Source organism: Dermochelys coriacea, chromosome 5 (assembly GCF_009764565.3).
Source record: "Dermochelys coriacea isolate rDerCor1 chromosome 5, rDerCor1.pri.v4, whole genome shotgun sequence".
Lineage (NCBI taxonomy): Eukaryota > Metazoa > Chordata > Testudines > Dermochelyidae > Dermochelys > Dermochelys coriacea.
In genome coordinates, this window is record NC_050072.1 from 20,623,549 (window position 1) to 20,645,956 (window position 22,408).

Below are 22,408 nucleotides of genomic sequence, written 5' to 3' on the forward strand. Positions count from 1 at the left end.
GTAAATTACATTGTCTTAGTCGGGTCCAGTGCTTACTGAATTCCATGGAAAGAGTCCTGTTGACTTTGATGGGTTTTGGATGAGGTCCATAAAGAACAGAGTTGGGATTACAAAATTTGGCTTAGTAAACAGCCATTACATTTTTAGAGACAAGGTGCATGAGGTAATATCTTTTATTGAAAACTTCTGTTGGTGAGAGAGTCAAGCTTTTGAGCTATACAGAGCTCTTTTTCGGGTCTGGGAAAGGTAGTAAAGTGGTACTTTTTCCAAAGCTGAAGAAGACCTTAGTGTACCTCAAACTTGTCTCTTTGACCAACAGAAGTTAATCTAATAAAAAAAGTTACCTCACCCACCTCGTCTCTCTAGTATCCTGGTACCAATATGGCTATAACTATACTGCAAACATTACATTTTTATTTAAAAACCAGATTGTCCAAAGATGCTTTATCACCTCAGGTAGAAAGATAAACATGTAGTTTGTATTCTCAAAAAGGCTATATCAGTAAATCTTTTATGACATATCCTAGGATTTGCCTCTGCTATTCTAGAAGTAGAGTGCAAAATTTGCTAGTATTAAGACATCATCAGTAACACTGGGTCCAAACATAGTCACCCTTGTTTGTGAAAATAGCAATCACTGAGTGAAGCTTCATCGGTGAAACAGTATTATTTAGTATATCTTAATCAGTTTAATACTTGGTAAATAAGCTGTAGAGTTAGTAACTTTAAATTGAAAAGGAAAATGTTTGATTAAAAATGATAAATTGATTCTCAGTAAGATATGTTCTGTTCTAGTCTATATATTCTTATACCACCCTTACTACTACTAATAGTTGAGAACCTCCTGCAGTGAATTAAGCAATGTGACTAATGTCTGTCACATGTGGTTTGTTCTCTCATCCTCTCGCCTGGGGGAGAAAAGTCTGTTAAGTGCAGAGTTTAGTTTTGGTAAGGTTTTGGTTTTGTTTGTAAATGTACATGCCGCTGTGTGTTTGTATTGGAAAAGGCAAAGTCTAAGGAGCATACCTTGCACCTTAGCAGAAGGTGGTGAGGTTTGTGATGTTTCTTTACTTCCTTTTGGAGTTCATTCCACGGACTTGATGTGGTCTCTCAGAATTCTCTGTCTCTTTAACAAAGAAGCTTTATCCTTTTGGAGCAGAATTGCTATTCAGTCTTCATTCCAGATCTTAGTTTAGGCAATTTTTTAGAGATGCTGGGCTCAGGCCATTGAGCACTTTGAAAATAAGGGCACAGAACTTGACTTGATATTTTGCAGGAAGCTGATGTAAAGAGCAGAAGACAGGTTTAATGTGCTCACAGTAACCCATGTTGCTGAGGAGATGTACAGTAGCATTCTATACTAGTTCATTTCCTAAGGGTTGATGGATTCATGCCTAGCTATATTGTAGTGGGGTAGTCCAGACAGGAGGTGACAAAGGCTTTCTCCACCACAACAAAAATTCTTTGTTTATGGCATGTAATTTTACTGCTCCTTAGTAATAACAGTGATGAAAAATTGGTTTGTACATTAACCTCATTTTGCCTGGTCATTATGCATCTGACAACTCATCTAAAACAATGTTAGGAAACTGGATCTGGAAAATGGTTTTCCAACACCATTTTAAAAATAATTGTATGGCCTATAGTGAGAAGCAAACAATGTTTAATTTGTATTCCCCAAAACTGTTTTTATGTTAGTGTTTGGGTAAAACTTCAGGTTGGATTGAGGTTATATTGTCATCTGCAGTGAAATACCTGCACAGCTTGCATACTTCATTTTATACAAAAATTGTGTCTGTACAATATTTCTCAGCAGTTGTGGTTATAACATGATTTGGCCACGGTGTCCTAACATCCGCAGTTGTGATCTTTGATGTAGGACACTGGCAGGTTAATCACAAGATTCTAAAAGACCATGCCTCTATTTTGTGCAGGTACTGCTCAGTTTGAGAAAGAAAAAATAAAAGTTGTTTAGTAGATTGAATGGATTTTGCCAAGGTAAGGCTTTTGGTATTTGATTAGCATTGCTTTCTGCTGTCTCTTAAACTGAGTTGGTTCAGTTCAAAGCTGATTTGGTGCTTTGAAATGTGAAGTTTTGCACAATAGATTGAGTTTCTCAGTACTTTCACATACTGAAACTACCCAATATTTTAGTAACACTTTTTAAAAACAAACTAAATATATATGGGTGTGTATATAGATCTATCTTCATTGAAGTAGTGTGAGGAAGCCATTTAAGACTATATAGAGTAGTTCAACTGTGTTCACAGTGTTCAACTGTAACTATGTTGGAAATTTAAATATGCAAAATTTAATGATCTAAATTGGAATTTGGCAAGGAGACAAGGGTTAAATTCCCTTACTAATGGGAAAACATGCCTATCTATTTTTACCACTATAATACCAGAGTATCTTACATATTTGATTAATTCTGTAGTTTAGTTTAATTAGTGTTGATACTTTGGGACTCATCTCCTTTTTTCCTGTCAGATGGCAGAGGGAAGGTTGTACAGAAATTTTAAAAAAGACTTGTTTTTAACATTACTATTGTGAGAGAGCTTAAAGAGCTGATTCTTATGTTTTGTCCAGAAGGCAGAGAGTTCCAAAGCTGGGAGACAGCTGCAGGAAAAGCTGTCTCCTCTTGCAAGTCTCATCATTGTTGTTGATAAATCCATTGTTACTGAGGAGTACATCTGCCATGGAAGGTCATGGATGCCGGGGGAAATAGTCTCTGAGGTAGCCTCATCCGCAGCCTGTTAAAAGCTTTGAAAATCAGGATCTGAACTTAAAATTTGGTCTGGTGTTCATTGGAAAGCCAGTGTAGTGTCCAGAACATGGGGGTGATGTGCTCATGTAGTCTTGTGTTGGTTGGTGGGCAGACTGATGCATTTAGGGTGACCAGCTGTCCCAATTTTATAGGGACAGTCCCGATTTTTGGGTCTTTTTCTTATATAGGCTCCTATTACCCCCTGCCTCCTGTCCAGATTTTTCACATTTTGCTATCTGGTCACCCTAAATGCATTTTGCAACAGCTGGAGCTCTTTCAGGGCTGTTTTCATTCTCTGGAATGATACACTGCAGTAGACTGACCTGAGCAGATTTTCATGACACACTTGAGTGCGTTCTATACTACCAATAATTGATGCTGTTGCTGGTGCATATGTGCTGTTGCTAGAAAACCAGGTGCAGGTTTTAAACGTTTCAAACTCTCCGTGAACAGTCACTTGTTTAGAACTGTAGATTGGTTTACACTTTGCTATTAGATGGAATATATTAATCCCTGATTAGACAGGACACTCCGAACTCAGTATGTGTGTTGAAGGGAGATGGTGACAGGGCAGTGTCAGCGAAGTGAGTTAAGTGGCTGCTGTTGCCGCTTCACCTTTTTCAGCCAGTACCGGGACCCTATTGCCATTAGGGGTTATCATGTTAAATTTTTATATAATAAAGTTCTGGCCTTTTGGCCACATTTTAAATAAATGTGTCTGCCTGTTCTCATTGATTCCTGCTTCAGCAACTGTTGTGAAATCTTAAAAAATGTGAAGAGTTATAAAGGGCAAAAAACTAAAGGTTTTATTTATTTTAATCTTAGTAATAACATTTTTATTTTTTAACTCAATTTTTTGAGAAAAGTCAGCAATTACTGATTTTAGGATTGGCTTACTAGGTAGTCCCTAGGGAACAGGATTTTCAAGACACTAAAGTTGTTCTCTTAATACTTTAAAATTTTTATAGCATACATGGGGATGATTAAGGCTATGTTTAAGTCATGGGTATTTTTAGTAAAAGTCATAGACCGGTCATAGGCAGTAAACAAAAATTCATGGCCCGTGACCTGTCCATGACTTTTACTAAAATTACCAGTGAATAAAAGTTGGGGGGTGGGGGGCTGCCTGGGGGCCCCGCAGGTACTGGGGGAGGGCAGCCCGGCTGCTTGGGGAGGGGTGGGCAGCAGTGCGCAGCCCAAGACTCCCGCTGGTGCTGGAGCGTTGTCTCCTTACCTATCTCTGCACCTCCCACTGCCAGCAGCAGCAGAGTCTGGGTGTGGGAGGGGCAGAGGGTTGGGGCATGGGATGGTGTGAGGCGGGCTCTGAGTGGCGCTTACCTGGGGGGCTCCCTGGAAGCGGCAACATCCTCCTCGCTGAGCTGCCAGGCAGAGGCGTGGCCAGGCAGCTCTGTGGGCAGGCTCTCCTGCAGGCATCGCCCCGCAGCTCCCATTGGCCGTTAATTAAGGGAACTCCCATTCCCTTAATTAATGCTGATTTAAACACCTTATGCATTTTGTACTCTGAAGTAGAAATATGTGTATATTTGAACTAGCTTTTAAGAAATCAAATGTAAACCCAGCATCTATTAACCCTGCCTTTTTTGTTTAGTTTAGAAATGTTGCTTATTCTAAATGTGGAATTTATATTTTATTCTTTTTAGGCGGGAAAACCCCTTTTCATTTCAGTATAGGGAAATAGTATTTTAAATATGTAATTTAATATTATTATTAATTTTAAATTTTAAATATTTAATTTAATATTGTAATCGGTTTAGTGGCAGTCCTGACCTAATCAATTCTAAAATCCATTTTGTGGGTGCAGAGAAGACTTGGGGAGGAACTGGAGCTGACTTTCTTTTAAAAATGTGTAGTCAGATCTTAAACCCATTTACACAATTTTCATAAATGTTTAGAGGAATTCTGTCTCCCAAAAATTGTGTAACTTAGTCTGTCTATTTTTAAATAAGCACATTTATAATCATGGTAGCACCTCAACTCCATGATGATTGATTAAATAGACTCAGACCTCCCTCCTTTACTACAATAAATCCCATGGAATTCAGGGCTAAGAGCAAAACTAAGTTTAAAATTTAGCAGGATTGCTCAGCTACTTCTCTTCTCTCCTTTCTGCCATTTTTTGCTGTTGTGATTGTGGTTAATTTCTGTTAACAGGTGGTAACTAATGTCCAAGGCACAATATAAGCAAAGGGGTTGAGGGGGAATGGGATGAGGGCAAGACGAGTTGAAGTTTTACAACCTTTTCATGTCTAACATAAAACGTCTTTTTGATTACTTTTAAAAAGGCCTAATTGTAAAATTAAGAAAAGGGAACTGTGTGTCCCTCTGACTGCAGCCACAGCTGAAACTGCAAAAGTTCCAACTCCTCTACTGAGTGCTGCTGTTTCCATGGAAATGGATGTCAGAGCAGCACAAAAAGGGGTGGGGCGGGAAAAGAGAGGTTTTTAAATGACCATTTCCCAAAATGGTGATTTTTAAAGATCCTTTTCTCCAATATTTCTCCCTTTACATAGGTGTTGTGGATTTAGGGAGGGTAATGTGACCTGACAAATCTTTACTGTATATTAGATGCGTGCACAATTGAGCCTTTGTCAGCTAATTAGATTAATCTTTCTAATGCCTATTTAATTTATAGGCCTACACACACAGAACGCATAGTTGTGAAATGTCAGGTTATTCACGCAGCAAGATATCTTGATGACATAGTTTCAAAATCAAATAATATAAGGGGTTTCCTATACTGTTAGAACGCAGAAATATATGTATCGTATCAGTTTCCCGGTGTATTTATAAAATATCACACCTTTTTCAGAAAAAAACTTTAAACAAATATTCTTTTCTGTCCTACTTAGTGAGTTAGTATTTTTAAAGTGAATTTTGTGCTTGAAAGCTGAAGGCTTGTTTACTCAATTAATACTTACTGCACTGGCAACAGTAGTAGTACAATTTTACTTCCAAAGCCCTGAAAATAGTCTTTAAGGCTTATTTGGAGAGACCCACTTCAAGAGGTGATAGGCTAGTAAAGTGTCTATGCTCACTGCCTCCCTAGCCTCTCTGCTGAGACTGCCAAAGGCCAACTGTGATTGATGATTTTTGTAACAGGAAATCCTGTCCATAAGAACTAGAATTAGACTTTCACCTCACTTAAAGAGGTCAATAAACAGATATCAGATAAGCTCCGACTTCTACATTTTTAGCATGGGAGGAAAGGCAAGATTATTTTTCTTTTTTTTGAAAGGACATTTTTAAAGCTTAGTTTGATTTCAAGCTTGTAATGAACAAATCATTGTTGGGAGGTGGGTTTGTGATGTGATAATGCCTCTAATCACAGTACATTAGGTAAGTTAATTTACATACTGAAATATCCTTGGTTAAAATCTGGTACAAATTGTCTGAGCTTTTTCTCACATTTTGAAGAAAGGCCATGTTTCACTGCTGTGAAATATAGCACTCGTGCAACATAGCCATGAAATTAGAGTTTCACTATTTGGCAATGGGAATTCTGCTTTTTCTTTTCTGTGTGGCAGTCCCAGTAGGTAGGTGCTGTAGAATCTATTAACATGTGCTACGTAAATTGGCAGTGAAGTTCAGAAGAATTCCAGAGGCAGTTCTTATAACACAAGGTTAAAATTAAATACAGGTGCAGTAGATGTGGCATTAAGATACTCTCTGATGTACAGCAGCCTTCTTTATAGCTATGAGCTACCTGGATCAAATCCCATTAAAGACAGTTGAAAGATTCACATTGACTTCAGTGGAGGTTGGATCAGAGCCCATATAAACAGATGACAAGTGAAGAAAATTACTGATTTGAAATATAGATTATATAATTCTCATAACCATTTTGCTTCTATTCCTGCTAGTTCAGCTGTGGAATTGTTATATGCAGGAGTTGCGGTGAAGCAGGTGTGATCTTCTGCCAGATTTTTCGTCTATGGAAATTCACATTTTTGGGTCACAACAAGAGTGAGTTAATCATTCAGGATTTTCTGTAATTTCACACCAAGAATAAATGGATTGTATGAATAGGATATCACAGGTTAAATCTGAATCAGTCAGATCACCTTAGGTTTGCCAACTTTATACTAGCACAAAACAGAACCTCCTTGCTTCACCCCCTGCCCCGCCCCCCCTCTGAGGCTCTGCCCCCACTCACTCCATCCCCATTCCCTCTTTCGCTTGCTCTCCACACCCTCACTCACTTGCTCATTTTCATTGGGCTGGCTCAGGGGGTTGGGGTGTGGGAGGAGGTGAAGGCTGTGGCTGGGGATGCGGGCTCTGGGGTGGGGCTGGGGATAAGATCTAGGGTGCAGGGGGGGTCTGGAGGGAGGGAGGGGAATCAGGGCTGGGGCAGGGGGTTGGGGCATGGGTTGGGGGTGAGGGCTCTGGCTGGGACTGTGGGCTCTGGGGTGGGGCTGGAGATGAGTGGTTTAGGGCGCAGAAGAGTGCTCCAGGCTGGGATCGTGGGGTTTGTAGGACAGAGGGAGATTAGGGCTGGGACAGGGGGTTGGGGCATTGCTGGGGTGTGCAGGCTTCTGGTGGTGCTTACCTCAGGCAGCTACCAGAAGCAGCAGCATGTCCTCTCTCCTACTCCTATGCGGAGGCACAGCCAGCTAGCTCTGCGCACTGTGCACTGCCTCGTCCATGGTTCTTCGCCAGTGGGAGCTGTGGAGCTTGCACTTGGGGCGGGAGCAGCACACAGAGCACCTTGGCTGCCCCTATGAGTAGGAGCCAGAGGGGATACATGCTGCTGCTTCCAGGAGCCACCGGAAGGCCGGGTAGGGAGCCTTGCCTTAGTCCTGCTGCACCGCTGACCAGACTTTTGCCGTCGGGGTCCCTTTTCAACTGGGCGTTCCGGTTGAAAACAGGACACCTGGCAACCCTAGATCACCTGTGCTAGCTAGAATTAGAGCACTAGGGCGGAATCTCTTGGGACAAGTAAATGTAAGGGTAGGCCAAAGACTTTGAAAAATCTATTTTCCCATCATTATGCACAATACCCATTCATCTTAATGGTGTTAACTTACATAAATTGCTTAAGTGTCTGAGACAAACACTGTCACTAAATCTTTAAAATCTACAAATTTGCATTTGGAAATGCCTCCTGTCCTAAGTGCTTCTGAAAGTTCTGATGGAACTTTTGGATCATCAGTTGTTTTATCACATATCAAATCATTTACATGGACCTGATGCCCAACATATTTTATGGTACACCATTTTGTTGAGTGAAATATGCAATTTGTTGAAGTGTGATTCTACTCTGAAAAGTGACTAAGATTTTATCTATTTATTTATTTATTTATGCATTTTAAGCATTCTGGGGTTTTGTATTTATATGCCAGGGAATGTCAGGTCAGAGTTGCACAGTTCACAAGTAAGGTGTTTTTTTTTCCTTCACATTGCAATGCTATAAACTCATTGTGGAATATGAAATTGAGTAATGTTCTTTTTAGGTCACATATCACCAATTTTTAAAATTCTGCAATCAGATTTTGGTTATTAATAATATTTTCTATAGCAGCAAGGATAGCATGATGCTGTGTATACAGATAGAATTTGATTCTTTGCCCCACAGAGTTTACAATCTAAGTCCTCAATCCATGCCAAAGATGTACGATGTGGAACTCTGCTTGTTTAAATGCAGATTTAAAATTAGTGTTTTACGTCTTGAGACATTATTTGGGGTTCTCTGATGCCCAGACTCCAAATGAGCAAACTCAAAAGCCCATATAGGTTCCGACTCTGTGAGAATATAGCAGGTGTTCATGCAACACTGAGCTTCCCAATAATATAGTACCTAGTCAACTTCTTGTACCATCCTGCAATAGAGGAATCTGTTGTACCCATTGCATGTTTTAATAAACATGCCTAAAGTTTATAGATAAAATGTTCATTTTTCTCTTTATAAAATAGTTTAATTGTGCTTGAATTTTCCAGTCCAAATACTTCAATGACCTTTCTTCCTACAAAAAAAAAAATTGCATATACAGCCTAGTACTCATGTAACTGTCAAATAATAGAGAATTATGTATGTATAATTATAGGAGAAAGGAGAAATTTAGGCCCTGATCCAGCAAAGCAGTTAGGTGTATACATAACTTTAAGCATATGATTACTCCAGTGAACTCAATGGGAGTACTTTAGTGCTTAAAGTTCTGCACATTCTGAAGTGCTTTGAAATAAAAATCTGTTTCCTTATGAAGTCTGTAATCTAGCAAACTCCCAAGAAGCTACTATTACAGAGTGAAAAGAACTTATAAAATGACAAAAGAGTATTCATAATGGTGATTCCTATGATATAAATTTAAACTAATCAATCTTCTTACTCTGTTTGACATCAAGAAAAATAAAGTTCTGACACAAATGTTATCGCTGTAACTTCAGAAGTCTAATCTTAGATTTTTCATGGTTGTACTTTTTGCTGTTTTCTTATTCTACAAAGTTAAATGCATTCTACTTTCAAAGCTATGGTCATTTAAAGCAATCACCTACTTATACAAAGGCCGTTTGGCTCAAGTTGAGAAAAAGATATTAACTGTAATTGGAATTATTATATTGAAAATTATTTGTTCCTACATTTCAGATATCTGTAGTTTAAGTTTACAATACTTTGTCTTTCTTTTAAATAGGAAGTGTCAATGTAAATTTAATAAAACACGTTGAACATAAAATAATCTAATATTTTGATCTGTTATATTGTACACAAAAGCATGTAATTTTACCTACTTATGCAAAATTTTAAAAGCTTAGCTCATAAATTTAATTCTTTTACTAGTCTTTGGTTGCACTTTGATAAATAAATAGATCATCTAAGATTCAGTAGGCCAATTGCAGCATAATAATAGCTATTCAGAGGCAATTAAACTGCTTTTTTCATGCCGGCATGTGAGCGCGCCCTTTCACAACCTTCAGCTTGATTCGCGGTGATTCAAAATTAACTTAAAAGTCTTGTTTGCTGACAGCTTAAAGCTTAATTGACTGAAAGCCAAATAGAGTGTGTTCTGTATTCAGCACTAGGACTATTGATAAAGCCATGTGTAAATTGCGCGTGTTGAAAGACACCGATTGGGCCCCCTGTTCTTGTATTAGCCCACAACTTAGCATCGCTGCACAGTCAGAATTGCTTTGTCAAGCCTTTTATCACATCAGGTTAACTCTCTCTGGAGTTCCTCCAGCAGCTGCAGTCTAGTATTGAGCTTCTGCAATACAGTAGGGCCTGATATAATTTTGATGCTGACTTGTGCTTCCTTGTTGATGGCTGTCTTTTGCTTTTACTTCTAAATAAATGTATTGATAACATCTAAAATGATACATTCTTCTGCATTTTTCTGAGTAAGGCTGTATATACTAGTTTCTCTTAATTAATATGAATACACAGATTTAAATTAGAAAATGAGAAGCATATCCTATTGATTATACTGTTTGAAAGTGAAATTTAATTGGATATTCAATGCTTTGTAATCAGAATAAAATATACATGCATGTTAAAGAATGTTGGGTTAAAGAATCAAGAAATCGCTAAAAATGTACCTATTACTACTTCTGAATCTTAAAATATTTGTACTGACATACTAGCCAATAATATTTAACTTTACATGTAAAGCTCTTCTTTGTTTTTTCTGGGTCAGTCAGTATTGCCCCATAAAAGATTCCATGCTTTAATATAACAGGTTAAATAATATAAAAATATATAGTCTCATGTAATAGTCACATGTTTATATTAATAAAAGTATGTATGATTAATACACCACACAATTTGCTTGGGTATTTACATTACATGTTTGCAGAGGGAAAATAAATTTGAGGCCCTTCCCTCTATTTGTTACATATCCAGAATACTCCCATTGATATCACTGGGAATTTTGGGTGTTCAAGGAATATAAAATCAGCTTTAAGAAAAGGCTGAGAATCTATCACTAAATATAACTGCTGTTTATTACTTTTGAGACACTAGGTGGGTTGAACTGTAGCTACATATGTAATTCTGAATTTCCCTTTCTTTTATTAATTTGTCAATCCACACTGATAGAAGATTTTAAATATATTTCTGCTATGCTTTCCCGTGGTGGTATTCACCTTTCCCTTTTTATGTCACAACTTTGGCACCAATTTTTTACTTTATATTTTTATCTTTTAAGTTTTCATTTGCATAGACGTTAAAATTTTCTTAAAATTAATTTACAGATACTATGATGAGTCCTAACATAAAAATAAATACATCCTACTATTTGTGTGTAGTAATAGTTGAATCATTTCACTGTCAAATGGATTTCATTAAGCATTTTAAGTTATTTAATGGAAATATAGTAAAACAAGCCATGGAGAAATGTATTTTAATCATACTAAAACTGGGATTTTTAAAAAAATAAAATATTTTTAAAAGCATTTTTATGAAGCTGGATGTGTCAAAATGATATAATGTTTGCACTGTTGTTGTAACTGTGTTGGGCCCAAGGTACAGAGAGATAACCACCTTGACTCTAAAACTGTATAATGATATTTGAAAGTGTCCATTCTGCTGTTAACTTTTAACAATTTTCCTTACAGAAAAATTAATTTTAGTTTCTTCAAAACTTAGAACTTAGAGTTTGATATTGCTGTATCTCTTATTTATTTCCCGGCAAATCGTGGCTATCTAATTTTACCGGCCTTCTCATTGATTTCTAGTAAGAACCTGGACTATTCATAAAGAATCAGGATAGGTTGCAACTCATATTCAAAATGACTATAATTTAAAATAGTTTTACTCTTACATTCCTTTTTAAGAAAGTAGTAATCATGTTTCAGTAAAACCACTGTGAATCTGAATTTTACATTTGGATGTTTTACCTATGTCCAGAGAGATTTGATATTCAAGAATGAATTGCTTTATTGATCAGGTGATGGAGTTTGGGGGGGTTTGTTTTTGTTTTGTTTTAAATTATTTTTAACAACTGTTAATCTTAACATATCTTTAAAAGCATTTGGGAAAACATTTGAATTCTTTATTGTTGAGCTATTAACTATATGCAAACTAACTACTCTCTTTTCAGACACAAAACTTGCTGACAGTGACCTTTAACTATTATTTTTTAATATTTTGTTTCCTTGTTAGAGTTGTGGGTATTGATATTTCTAGCTGTGTTTTTAATGTAGCCAGAACTGATGCCCTGGCACGAAAAAAAATGTTGTGAAATTCTAGTAATAATGTAGTATACTTCATGATTCATTTTTCAATTTTAATATCAATTTAAATACTGTGACATTGTAAGAATATAATTTTATAAATCTTCTAATTTGAAAAGAAAACAGGACAAGGTATTCTAGGTTTGGTTACTCAAATATTTAACTCTGCTTGTTTAATGTATGCTTAAATATATTATTAACTCTAAGACACAAGATATTGTTTAATTATTGCTATTTGTTAATCTTATACAATATAGAAAATGCATTTATATATATCTTGGTAGATATTTTTATTTACTGTATTTTCTATAGTTTATTGCTATTCACTAGACTGTTATTCTGTAGTGTAGCATTCTTTTTATGACTGAATATTTCACTCTATTGAATTTCAAGGAGCATAAAATGGATGAAAATGATTCTCTTTCTCACAGAACATAGACCAGTGAAAAATTGTCCTAGACAAAATGGATTCTTTACAGTTTACATTGGGGAAGTAGCCAGATTTTTTTTTTTACTTTAATAGAAACAAAATAGAATTTTGTTTTATTTACAATAGAACCTCATACTCAGAATATCCTAATTCTATGAGGCATATATTTTATGTATGTTATTCTATGCATAACATTATTTGTATTGTTATGCAATTGTATGAGGCTTAAGATTTTATGTATGTTATTTGGACATTTATGCAGATGATATTGATGAAATAAGCTATAGATTTCTAACATAGTACAGCACAATACTGAGAAATCTATGGAATTTTAAATGTTGCATACAGATGCATGATTTTATCTAGTAACTGAAATTACAAGATCATTGAACAGTAAATATTTGTATAATTTATGCATTTTTATAATTGTATGGTAAAATAAACAAATGGCAGCATAATAAATACAATATACAGGCACACTTAAATTAATTCTTAACTCATTAAATAAATATTATATTATATGGCTTTTAACAGAATTATATTAAACTAATGCAATGATCACTTAGTCAAACTTACCAATGAGAGATGCACACACACTGCAAGGCATAATAATTAATTTGTAAAAAAGAAAAGGAGTACTTGTGGCACCTTAGAGACTAACAAATTTGTTAGAGCATAAGCTTTCGTGAGCTACAGCTCACTTCATCGGATGCATTTGGTGGAAAAAACAGAGGGGAGATTTATATACACACACAGAGAACATGAAACAATGGGTTTATCATACACACTGTAAGGAGAGTGATCACTTAAGATAAGCCATCACCAGCAGCAGGGGGGGGAAAGGAGGAAAACCTTTCATGGTGACAAGCAAGGTAGGCTAATTCCAGCAGTTAACAAGAATATCTGAGGAACAGTGGGGGGTGAGGTGGGGGGAGAAATAACATGGGGAAATAGTTTTACTTTGTGTAATGACTCATCCATTCCCAGTCTCTATTCAAGCCTAAGTTAATTGTATCCAGTTTGCAAATTAATTCCAATTCAGCAGTCTCTCGTTGGAGTCTGTTTTTGAAGCTTTTTTGTTGAAGGATAGCTACTCTTAGGTCTGTAATCGAGTGACAAGAGAGATTGAAGTGTTCTCCAACTGGTTTTTGAATGTTATAATTCTTGACGTCTGATTTGTGTCCATTCATTCTTTTACGTAGAGACTGTCCAGTTTGGCCAATGTACATGGCAGAGGGGCATTGCTGGCACATGATGGCATATATCACATTGGTAGATGCGCAAGTGAACGAGCCTCTGATAGTATGGCTGATGTGATTAGGCCCTATGATGGTATCCCCTGAATAGATATGTGGACAGAGTTGGCAATGGCCTTTGTTGCAAGGATAGGTTCCTGGATTAGTGGTTCTGTTGTGTGGTGTTTGGTTGCTGGTGAGTATTTGCTTCAGATTGGGGGGCTGTCTGTAAGCAAGGACTGGCCTGTCTCCCGAGATCTGTGAGAGTGATGGGTCGTCCTTCAGGATAGGTTGTAGATCCTTGATGATGCATTGGAGAGGTTTTAGTTGGGGGCTGAAGGTGATGGGTAGTGGCGTTCTGTTCTTTTCTTTGTTGGGCCTGTCCTGTAGTAGGTGACTTCTGGCTTCTGGCTCTGTCAATCTGTTTCTTCACTTCAGCAGGTGGGTATTGTAGTTGTAGGAATGCATGATAGAGATCTTGTAGGTGTTTGTCTCTGTCTGAGGGGTTGGAGCAAATGCGGTTATATCGTAGAGCTTGGCTGTAGACAATGGATCGAGTGGTATGATCTGGTGGTACGACCACCTACTACAGGATAGGCCCAATGAGCTTCAAAAACAGACTCCAACGAGAGACTGCTGAATTGGAATTAATTTGCAAACTGGATACAATTAACTTAGGCTTGAATAAAGACTGGGAATGGATGAGTCATTACACAAAGTAAAACTATTTCCCCATGTTATTTCTCCCCCCACCCCACCCCCCACAGTTCCTCTGATATTCTTGTTAACTGCTGGAATTATCATACCTTGCTTGTCACCATGAAAGATTTTCCTCCTTTGGCCCTCCCTGCTGCTGGTGATGGCTTATCTTAAGTGATCACTCTCCTTACAGTGTGTATGATAAACCCATTGTTTCATGTTCTCTGTGTGTGTGTGTATATAAATCTCTCCTCTGTTTTTCCACAAAATGCATCCGATGAAGTGAGCTGTAGCTCACGAAAGCTTATGCTCTAATAAATGTGTTAGTCTCTAAGGTGCCACAAGTACTCCTTTTCTTTTTGCGAATACAGACTAACACGGCTGCTACTCTGAAACCTGTAATTAATTTGTGGTCTTGGATTTTAAAAGTGAATAGGGAATTTCCAGCCCACATACTTTCCAAATAAATCGTTGGTGAGCAAAGAAAGGTTTCATTTAACTGGAAAGAAAACAATCAGCTGTATATTTGTACATACTAAAAAGGAAACATTACTGCTTAACTTGTTATTCTGAATTAAATAAATATTTTATTTTTGATCCTTGTTTACTGTAGCTTGTTAGGGATAACAAGTGCTCGACAGTAACAACCTCAGTATTTCGCAGTTAAAGGTGAAATTAGTTTGTTGTGATTAGCATCATGCATCCTCATTATAATTCAACAATTAAAGTCCAGGTCTGTGTTACCTGTAACAAAACAGGCAACAGAGTGAATCTAATAGAAATCCCTGGATACATTAATACAGTTATTAAAATCTCATCTGTCACTGGTCTAAATCTGAAGATTGAGGCAAACTCAGGTTAGGAAATGCTAAGAATCACTGACAATGTGCAATAAGATATGAGACAGTTTCAGCAAACCATAAATGTATGGATAAATATAAGATTACAAATAGTATTATATTTTATTAAGACAATATACAAATCATTTCAGCTTTGTGGATACCTGGAAGCTATGAATACATTGTGTATTCAGTGAAACCATGCTATTCCAAGGTATGTTGTAACAAGGCCATAAGTTGTTAAAGAGAATGGTATAAACATCACTAAGTGCTAATGAGTACTTGGTAGTCTATACTAATACTTTAGTGAATGCTGAACAAGTTTAGATGTTAAGCTTTTTAGGAAGAATGAATGATGGCTAATGATTATTTAATGACAGATCCCTGGACTGAAAGGCACTTAGGACTCAAAGTGTACTGCAAATCCTATTTCTCAAAGCTTCAGACAGGTTTATTTGGTCTCACCTTGAATAAAACACTGTTGTATTGGTTTCATTGGTGTGGATTTAAACACATTATCAGCTTATAATAGCAGCAGCTACGCTGCAGAAAATCAGTGTCTTAATCCTTGTGGTTGCTGTTAGCTACTCTTAAATGTTTTGGTTACAGACTCATGAAATTTCTAACAAATTTAAACTTGAATATTTCAATATTAACTCATTAATAAAGAAATTGAATTTCGCAATCACATATTTCAAGGAGTCCATAATGAATAAAATGAAATAAGCTCACTAGAATGATAAGGATTTACAGATGGGTTCTAATCCCATACTAAGATTTCCAATCATACTTTTTATTAGTGGATGTCTATGCTGCTAGAGACAAACCCTTCAAATTAGAACATTAAACTAAGGTACCTTCTGCTCATTTCTGGGGGCTCTCTTGGTGGATGTAAATGATTGCATGATTGTTTTTGGAAAGAATACACTCTAGTGTTCTGGTCAGTATTGCGTTTACCACAGGAGGTTTTAACATTCTGTGCTATGTTTGAGATACTTCATTATGTAGTCACTATATTACTGGTGTCCAAATCATGGGAACCTCAAAAAGGCAAGTCATGCTGTTTAAAAAATTCTGTTGTAAATGTTACAAAAATATTCTGTGTAGTATTAATATAAATGGTTATTCTTGTTAACCATAGAATGTTTCCTGCAAAAGAAAGATATTGCAATTTTCTGTACATTTTAAATGTTTAAATATTAAACAACTGTACATGATTTTAAATGAAAATTAAATAGAAAAAATCTTGACTTTTACAATATTATAGTATACTTGTAATATATTATAATATTGCCACTCCATTACTCTTCCTTTTGGGGAAAAATATGCCCTGATCTCATAACTAATGTTTCATAAAATGGATTTTTAAATGGTGTTTTGAGTGCTCTCAAGCTATCCAAATATTCATATCTTCTTTCTAGAAATTGTACATCACAAACTGCAGAAAATTTTGGTAAAATCTGCAGTGAGATATTTTTCTTTAAAAACATGAAATTTTGCTTGCTTTCTTCTTTCTACTTGACCCAATGTGTAATATTTTATTAGCATCTATCTGTATCTAGAACAAAGAGATCATTAAAAACACTAATTCGATTTTTAAATTGAAGTGCCTGTACTTCTTCTGGGCAAGTTCTGTATGAAACGTGCAAAATTCTAGAAGGTGTGCCACAGGAGTCCAACACTTTATAAATAACTACATGGTAAACTACTTTTTCACTCTTAATTATTAAGGTCAGTAGGTAGTATCTCAATTATATGAATAATTAAAAGACTGTTTGTTTAATAGCTAGACTGGTAGCCTTATAGTTAGTGCATTAAACTACTGCATGAGACCCATTTTTAATTCACAGTCTTGATCCCCAGGCCAGCCTAATATGGGAGGGCTATGAAAGTATCAGATTAAGATGTTTCAGAGGAGGGAGCACCTCATATTGACCCCAATTTTACAAGGACTGGCATTGATTTTCTCCAGTGAGAATCCAGTCCAGTCTCTTAATGTTGGGGAAGGAAAGAATAAAGTCCATTCACTGGCAGTAGAGGAGGAGAGTTCTCCATTCAGGATCAAGGAAAAAAATAGGACTTTACCCATTTAAACCTTTAACCTTTTTTCCTGCAGCATAAGCTTTTGAATGTGCTGTCAGGACATGACAGATAGGTGCACCCACATTAGATGTATGTTTACTACAGATAGCCATTAAAAGCTTAAAATATATTATCATTGTTGGGCTCCAGAGTTAACAATCACTGAGAAGTTCCTCCCTCTTTTGTTGTTTGTTGTCAGGCTTCCAGATTCAAGATAGCACTGTGCTGGTTTGCATTCTAAAGGTCATGGTGGCAATCAAGCTACAAACTAATTTAATTTAAAACAAAATTAGAAATCAGAAAAGCAATCATCATCATAAGTTGTATAGAAAACCAGTTCTGGAGATATCTCTGTGGGCGCAGTAATGGTCTCATTCTTCTCTCACTTGCATTGGTGTAAATATCAGTAAATCCATGGAAGTCCACATAATTATCACAAGGTAAAATAGTTGTAGGTAAAAAAAGATTCCTAACTCATCAGTATGTGTTGGAATTTCCATCTCCAAAGAGGTTTTTGCCCTATTTAACAGATATTTGTTGTGTGCTCAGCCAAATAGAAAGCGGAAAGAAGAGAGGAATTGGTTGAAAGGAGGAAACTATACTTCCCCACTACCCTCTTCTATGCCCTTCCCCCAAAAAAGTTGATGCATAAGTTAAAGTTGCACAAAGGCAGCTTAACTTTCATATCCAGCACTTACTCAGCAGATCAACACACTGGGTTTCACGGACCTTGGCACGGATGATATTTTCACATGACTGAATGTTCTTTTACAATTTTTCCAGCGTTCAGTATTTGAGGTTTCTTGTTGAGAGGTTTTTGTTTAGCATTAAGCATGTACATCTTCTGTTTGCATTTATTCTTTCTTCTAAAAACCTTATTCTGTTCTCTAATGACACTGCAAGTAGTATATAAATGTGGTAAGGGAATTTTGAGAACTTGTTCCATACGTGTGTTTGGGGGTAAATGTTGTAAGTGGGAAGAAGTCACTGAATATCCTTGCCCCATTTCATTAGAATGACCTTTGGCAAAATATGTGAGGTGACACTTTTCAAGCATTTAAAGATCCAGAATCTGAACTAATATGCATAGAACCTCATTTCTCAATTGTAGCAGTTCTTTGGTGTCAGAATTCTGTCTCGCAGTAAAGGTGTACTGTAAATTAATCTTTTTTTTTAAACTATGCCATACTTTACATTCACATTGCACCGAGTTATTAGATATGATTCCATCAAGAGGTTGGTGAAAAACAGGAAAGATTCATTGAAATAGGAGCCTTAAACAGATTTTATGGGACCAAATTTATCCTTGGTGAAACTCCATTGAGGCTCTACAACTAAGATCAATAGACAATTGTAATATAAATGTAAAGGACTTTAAAAAGTAGAAGTTTATTTCCATAATTAGGATTGTGGTGGTGTAGAATCCGTAACAGCTCTTAGGAGAATGTGACAACATATTTATTCTGACATCCATATGTAACTGACCCATATTATTTACGACTTATGTAAGTATGGAGAGAATGATGTAAAATCTTGTGACAGCAATGGTGTTGATTCTTTTAAAGTTTGAGCTAGATTAGATTTCTAATTAGGCAATCTGCACATGATTAGCTTAGAAAAGAAATACACAGGATATTCAGGCCCAGCATTAGAGAACTTGATCTGGTTAGCTAGGGCAGCTCACTATACAATGTATAAAATTACTATACGTGGGCAGGACATTTATAGTCCAGCAGGGGTCATGATACACATAATCTTCTCCAGTTCAAAAATAAACAACGCTCCAAAATATCACAGGGTGGGTTTGTGGAGGAATTCTGTCTGTTCAGTCAGTGGAAGAAAACTACCTACATAATGAATAGCTAAATTTTCAGACCCTCAGTATATTTGTACATCGTACATTTGTACAGGGCTACTTTATTCATTTCATCAACGAAAGAAGGAACCATAACTCTCTGGAGGCTAAATCAAGTGAATTATATTGTCTCTCTTCCCACTTGTGGCAAATATTCTGCTACCTCCCATTCTGAGTATTGCTTTATACTGTTATTTTTCAGTTTTGGTTTATCTGAAACATTATTAACTCTTCATAAAGTTTGAGAAGCATTGAAATATTGTAGACGTTATTATTTTCTTCTATTGTGTATTGACTTAGGAGCTAATTACCTGGGAAAAGTTGTAAATTGGCATTTGGCTTTCTGTTAAATGTTCTGATCAATTTCAAGTGCTAGTTGTGTGCATATGATGTGCACATTTTTTACATGCATCTAACTTTAATTTATTTGCAATATAAATAGGACACTAAAGGTTATCTGCAGTGAGTTACACTTTTAAGAGCTTATTACGGATGTATTGGGTTAATGTATAAGTTTTGAGAAAATTATTTTGCTTTGTCTGAGGAAGAATTATTTAAATTACTCAGCTTTAATTTTTGTGTAAAAGTTTTGTGTAATGGCTTGAAAATAACCTTTTTATATGTTCAGATTTTTCAGTTGTTGTCAACATTAAACTGCAATTATAGAATTTATTTTCATCTCACATGAATGTAAATAAATCCCATATCCTCATTGTAGTTATTACATATTTGGTTTATAAAACTTCCTATCTTTTGAAAACTGTCTCCAAAATTTCAAATCCACAAACTGTGTCACTGGTTCTTGCTATTAATCTCTGCTTTTGCCACATTGTGTTGCATATGCTTTTCTTAAAAGATGGGGAGAGCATGATAATGGCAAACAAGGAGGATATTTTTATTTGTTTTGAGTGAAATATTCTTGAATGAAAGATGCATACCCTGAGAATATTCTCACTGAAAATCGTTCTCTATGGGCAGTGCTTTCCAAATCTAAATTACCATGTTTGGTGTTTAATGGTAGGTGCTATAGAAGTTGCTGAGATAGATACAAGAATTGAAAGTAGGGTTTGGTTTTTGGTTAAGGTACTGGATTGAGATTAGAGTTCTAGTCATGGTGCTTCCCTTACTACTGTGATCTTGGGCAAGTCACTTAATCATGCTGTGCCTCAAATCTCCATCTGCAATGAATTTGCGTGTCATCCTTGCACAGGGACCATTATAATCTTCTCTGTATCATTCCAATTCTAGTATATGTGCTGCCAAAGCATGAATAATATAGTCCTTTTCTCCCACCCTTTGTCTTTCCTGTCTATTTAAACATTGATCATGTAATGGGTTCTCCACTGGCAGACCCCCTGCATCCACACAGTGCCCCATTTGTTTAATTAATTTGCTGTGTTGAACAAACTCATTAAATCTGTTTATTTCTTGTTTTGATTGATAGAAAGTATTGTATATGTGCATTATACATAATCGCGCTTGAAATGTGTCTCAAAAATGACAAGGTATGCCGTGAAAAGCAGAGGCTGAAAGCTCGATGTTTGTTAGTTTTCTCCATTGAGGAATATTATGATATAGATGTTTATGGATAATGATTAAATCTTACTGATTACATTCACATGAGTAGCATTCTACATAAATGGCTAAAATATTCAAGTTTATAGTCCACCATATTTTTATGTAACAGCTTTGTGTCATCTCGTAGCACTTGATGGGGGCACAGCTGAAAAACATCCTGGATGGACTCAACCCAAAAGAGGCATCATCCACTCTGGGAAAACTACATTAGCAACACATGTTCTTATGGGTTATCCTTACAGTAATACATTGTCCTGGCATCTACTTCTCTGAGAGTTTAATACCTAATACAATAACAGACTACCATCAATATGTTCCTAATAGCAGATATAAAGTATCTGGTAGTAGTCCATCTCTCATAAAACTGCCTTTCCCCTTAATTCAAATTAATTGATTCCTATTCCAGTTAAACCTGAAGAACTTAATATGTCTTTTAATCCTTTTATTGGAAGCTAAGATAAAATTAATTTTACCCTAGAACTCTGCAAAGCCAATTAACATGATCTTTAGAGTTATTTAGTAAAGTGCTTCAAACTGTTAAATTTATCCTGACCTCGTGGTTGCACTCTGACTGCTTTTTAAATGAAGTAATCAATATCTCACAGCCCTTTAAACAGTTTAAACTTTTCAAATATTTTACTCATATTTTTATTTGAACAGTTTAGAAAAATATTTACTCATATTAAGGTATCTGTAGAGACAATTGTTAACTATTGGCTTTGTTTTAGTATTAGAGATTTTATGCTTTGAAATATATTTTAATGTGTGTTCATTTTGCTAAATCTGAGCAAATGAAGAAATCTGTTACATCTATTTGTATGTAATACAGAAAGTTGGTTATCTATATGGCTTAAAATGTAGAACATTTTCTCCTTTCACAGTGTAGCTTCTTTTTTCCACATAGAGCTATTTGAGGTTATTAATTTTCTCTCTGTGATAGGGTGATCAACCGTCCTGTCAAGAAAATGGATCTCTGTGTCACCCTTTAGCATGATTAAATGGAGGCACATTGCTGTGAGAAAATACCAAATTTTCATGAGACAAATGCAACTGTAGAAAGGACTTTTTTTATAGCCATTTCATTTTAAAATCTCCCATTTGGCTGTCAGTTTATTTGTAGGAAATTATTACAATTAATTGTGTGTTCCTACTAATAATTCAGAGAAAGTAAGGGCAAAAACAAGTGCTCACTCAATTTTTTTTTCCCTTTGAAGGAAAAAAAATACAGTGGTGAGAGAGAAGGAGCAATTTATGTTGGTAGAATGAGTTGCTAATGAGACTGTCAGAACTACATTACCTCCTCCCTGTTTTGGTCACAGCATTTACTGCTTTGTTAACAAAGAGTCAGAATCTTACAATCTAGAGACTCTTGAGAAGTACAGTTGTAAGAATTGCTGAGATTTAAACTCCTATATGCTTAATATACAGGCCATGAGTGGCAATGTCAGCCAATGAATCTATAAATTGTGAGATAAATGCATAATAGCCTACTTTTTAGAATATAATTAAAATATCTGGCAATAGGGCAATTGATAGTTTAACTTTAACTTCAGAATTCTGGCATTATGGGCCAGGCACCTGTTAATGGGTTACTTGTTAGTTTAGGGGTGAAACTTGACAGGTTTATTGGCCTTGGCTTATGATTTTAAGGATATTGTTTTAAAAGATATCCTTCACGGTACAATAAAGGGTTAATTCAATATTATTGTAATCAAACAGAAGGAAGAACAACAAGGTGGG

The 22,408-nt window shown here is 36.0% G+C and overlaps 1 protein-coding gene and 1 non-coding gene across 7 annotated transcripts in view; one reads left to right on the forward strand and one right to left on the reverse strand.

Annotated features, from left to right (window-relative positions):
* Window positions 1–22,408, forward strand: part of WDR7 (WD repeat domain 7) — a 376,297-nt gene that overhangs the window by 205,123 nt on the left and 148,766 nt on the right. The gene's annotated exons all lie outside the window — the stretch shown is intronic.
* On the reverse strand, window positions 20,257–20,358 carry LOC119856452. Its single transcript, XR_005293302.1, has one exon. It is a non-coding gene; the product is annotated as a U6 spliceosomal RNA (small nuclear RNA).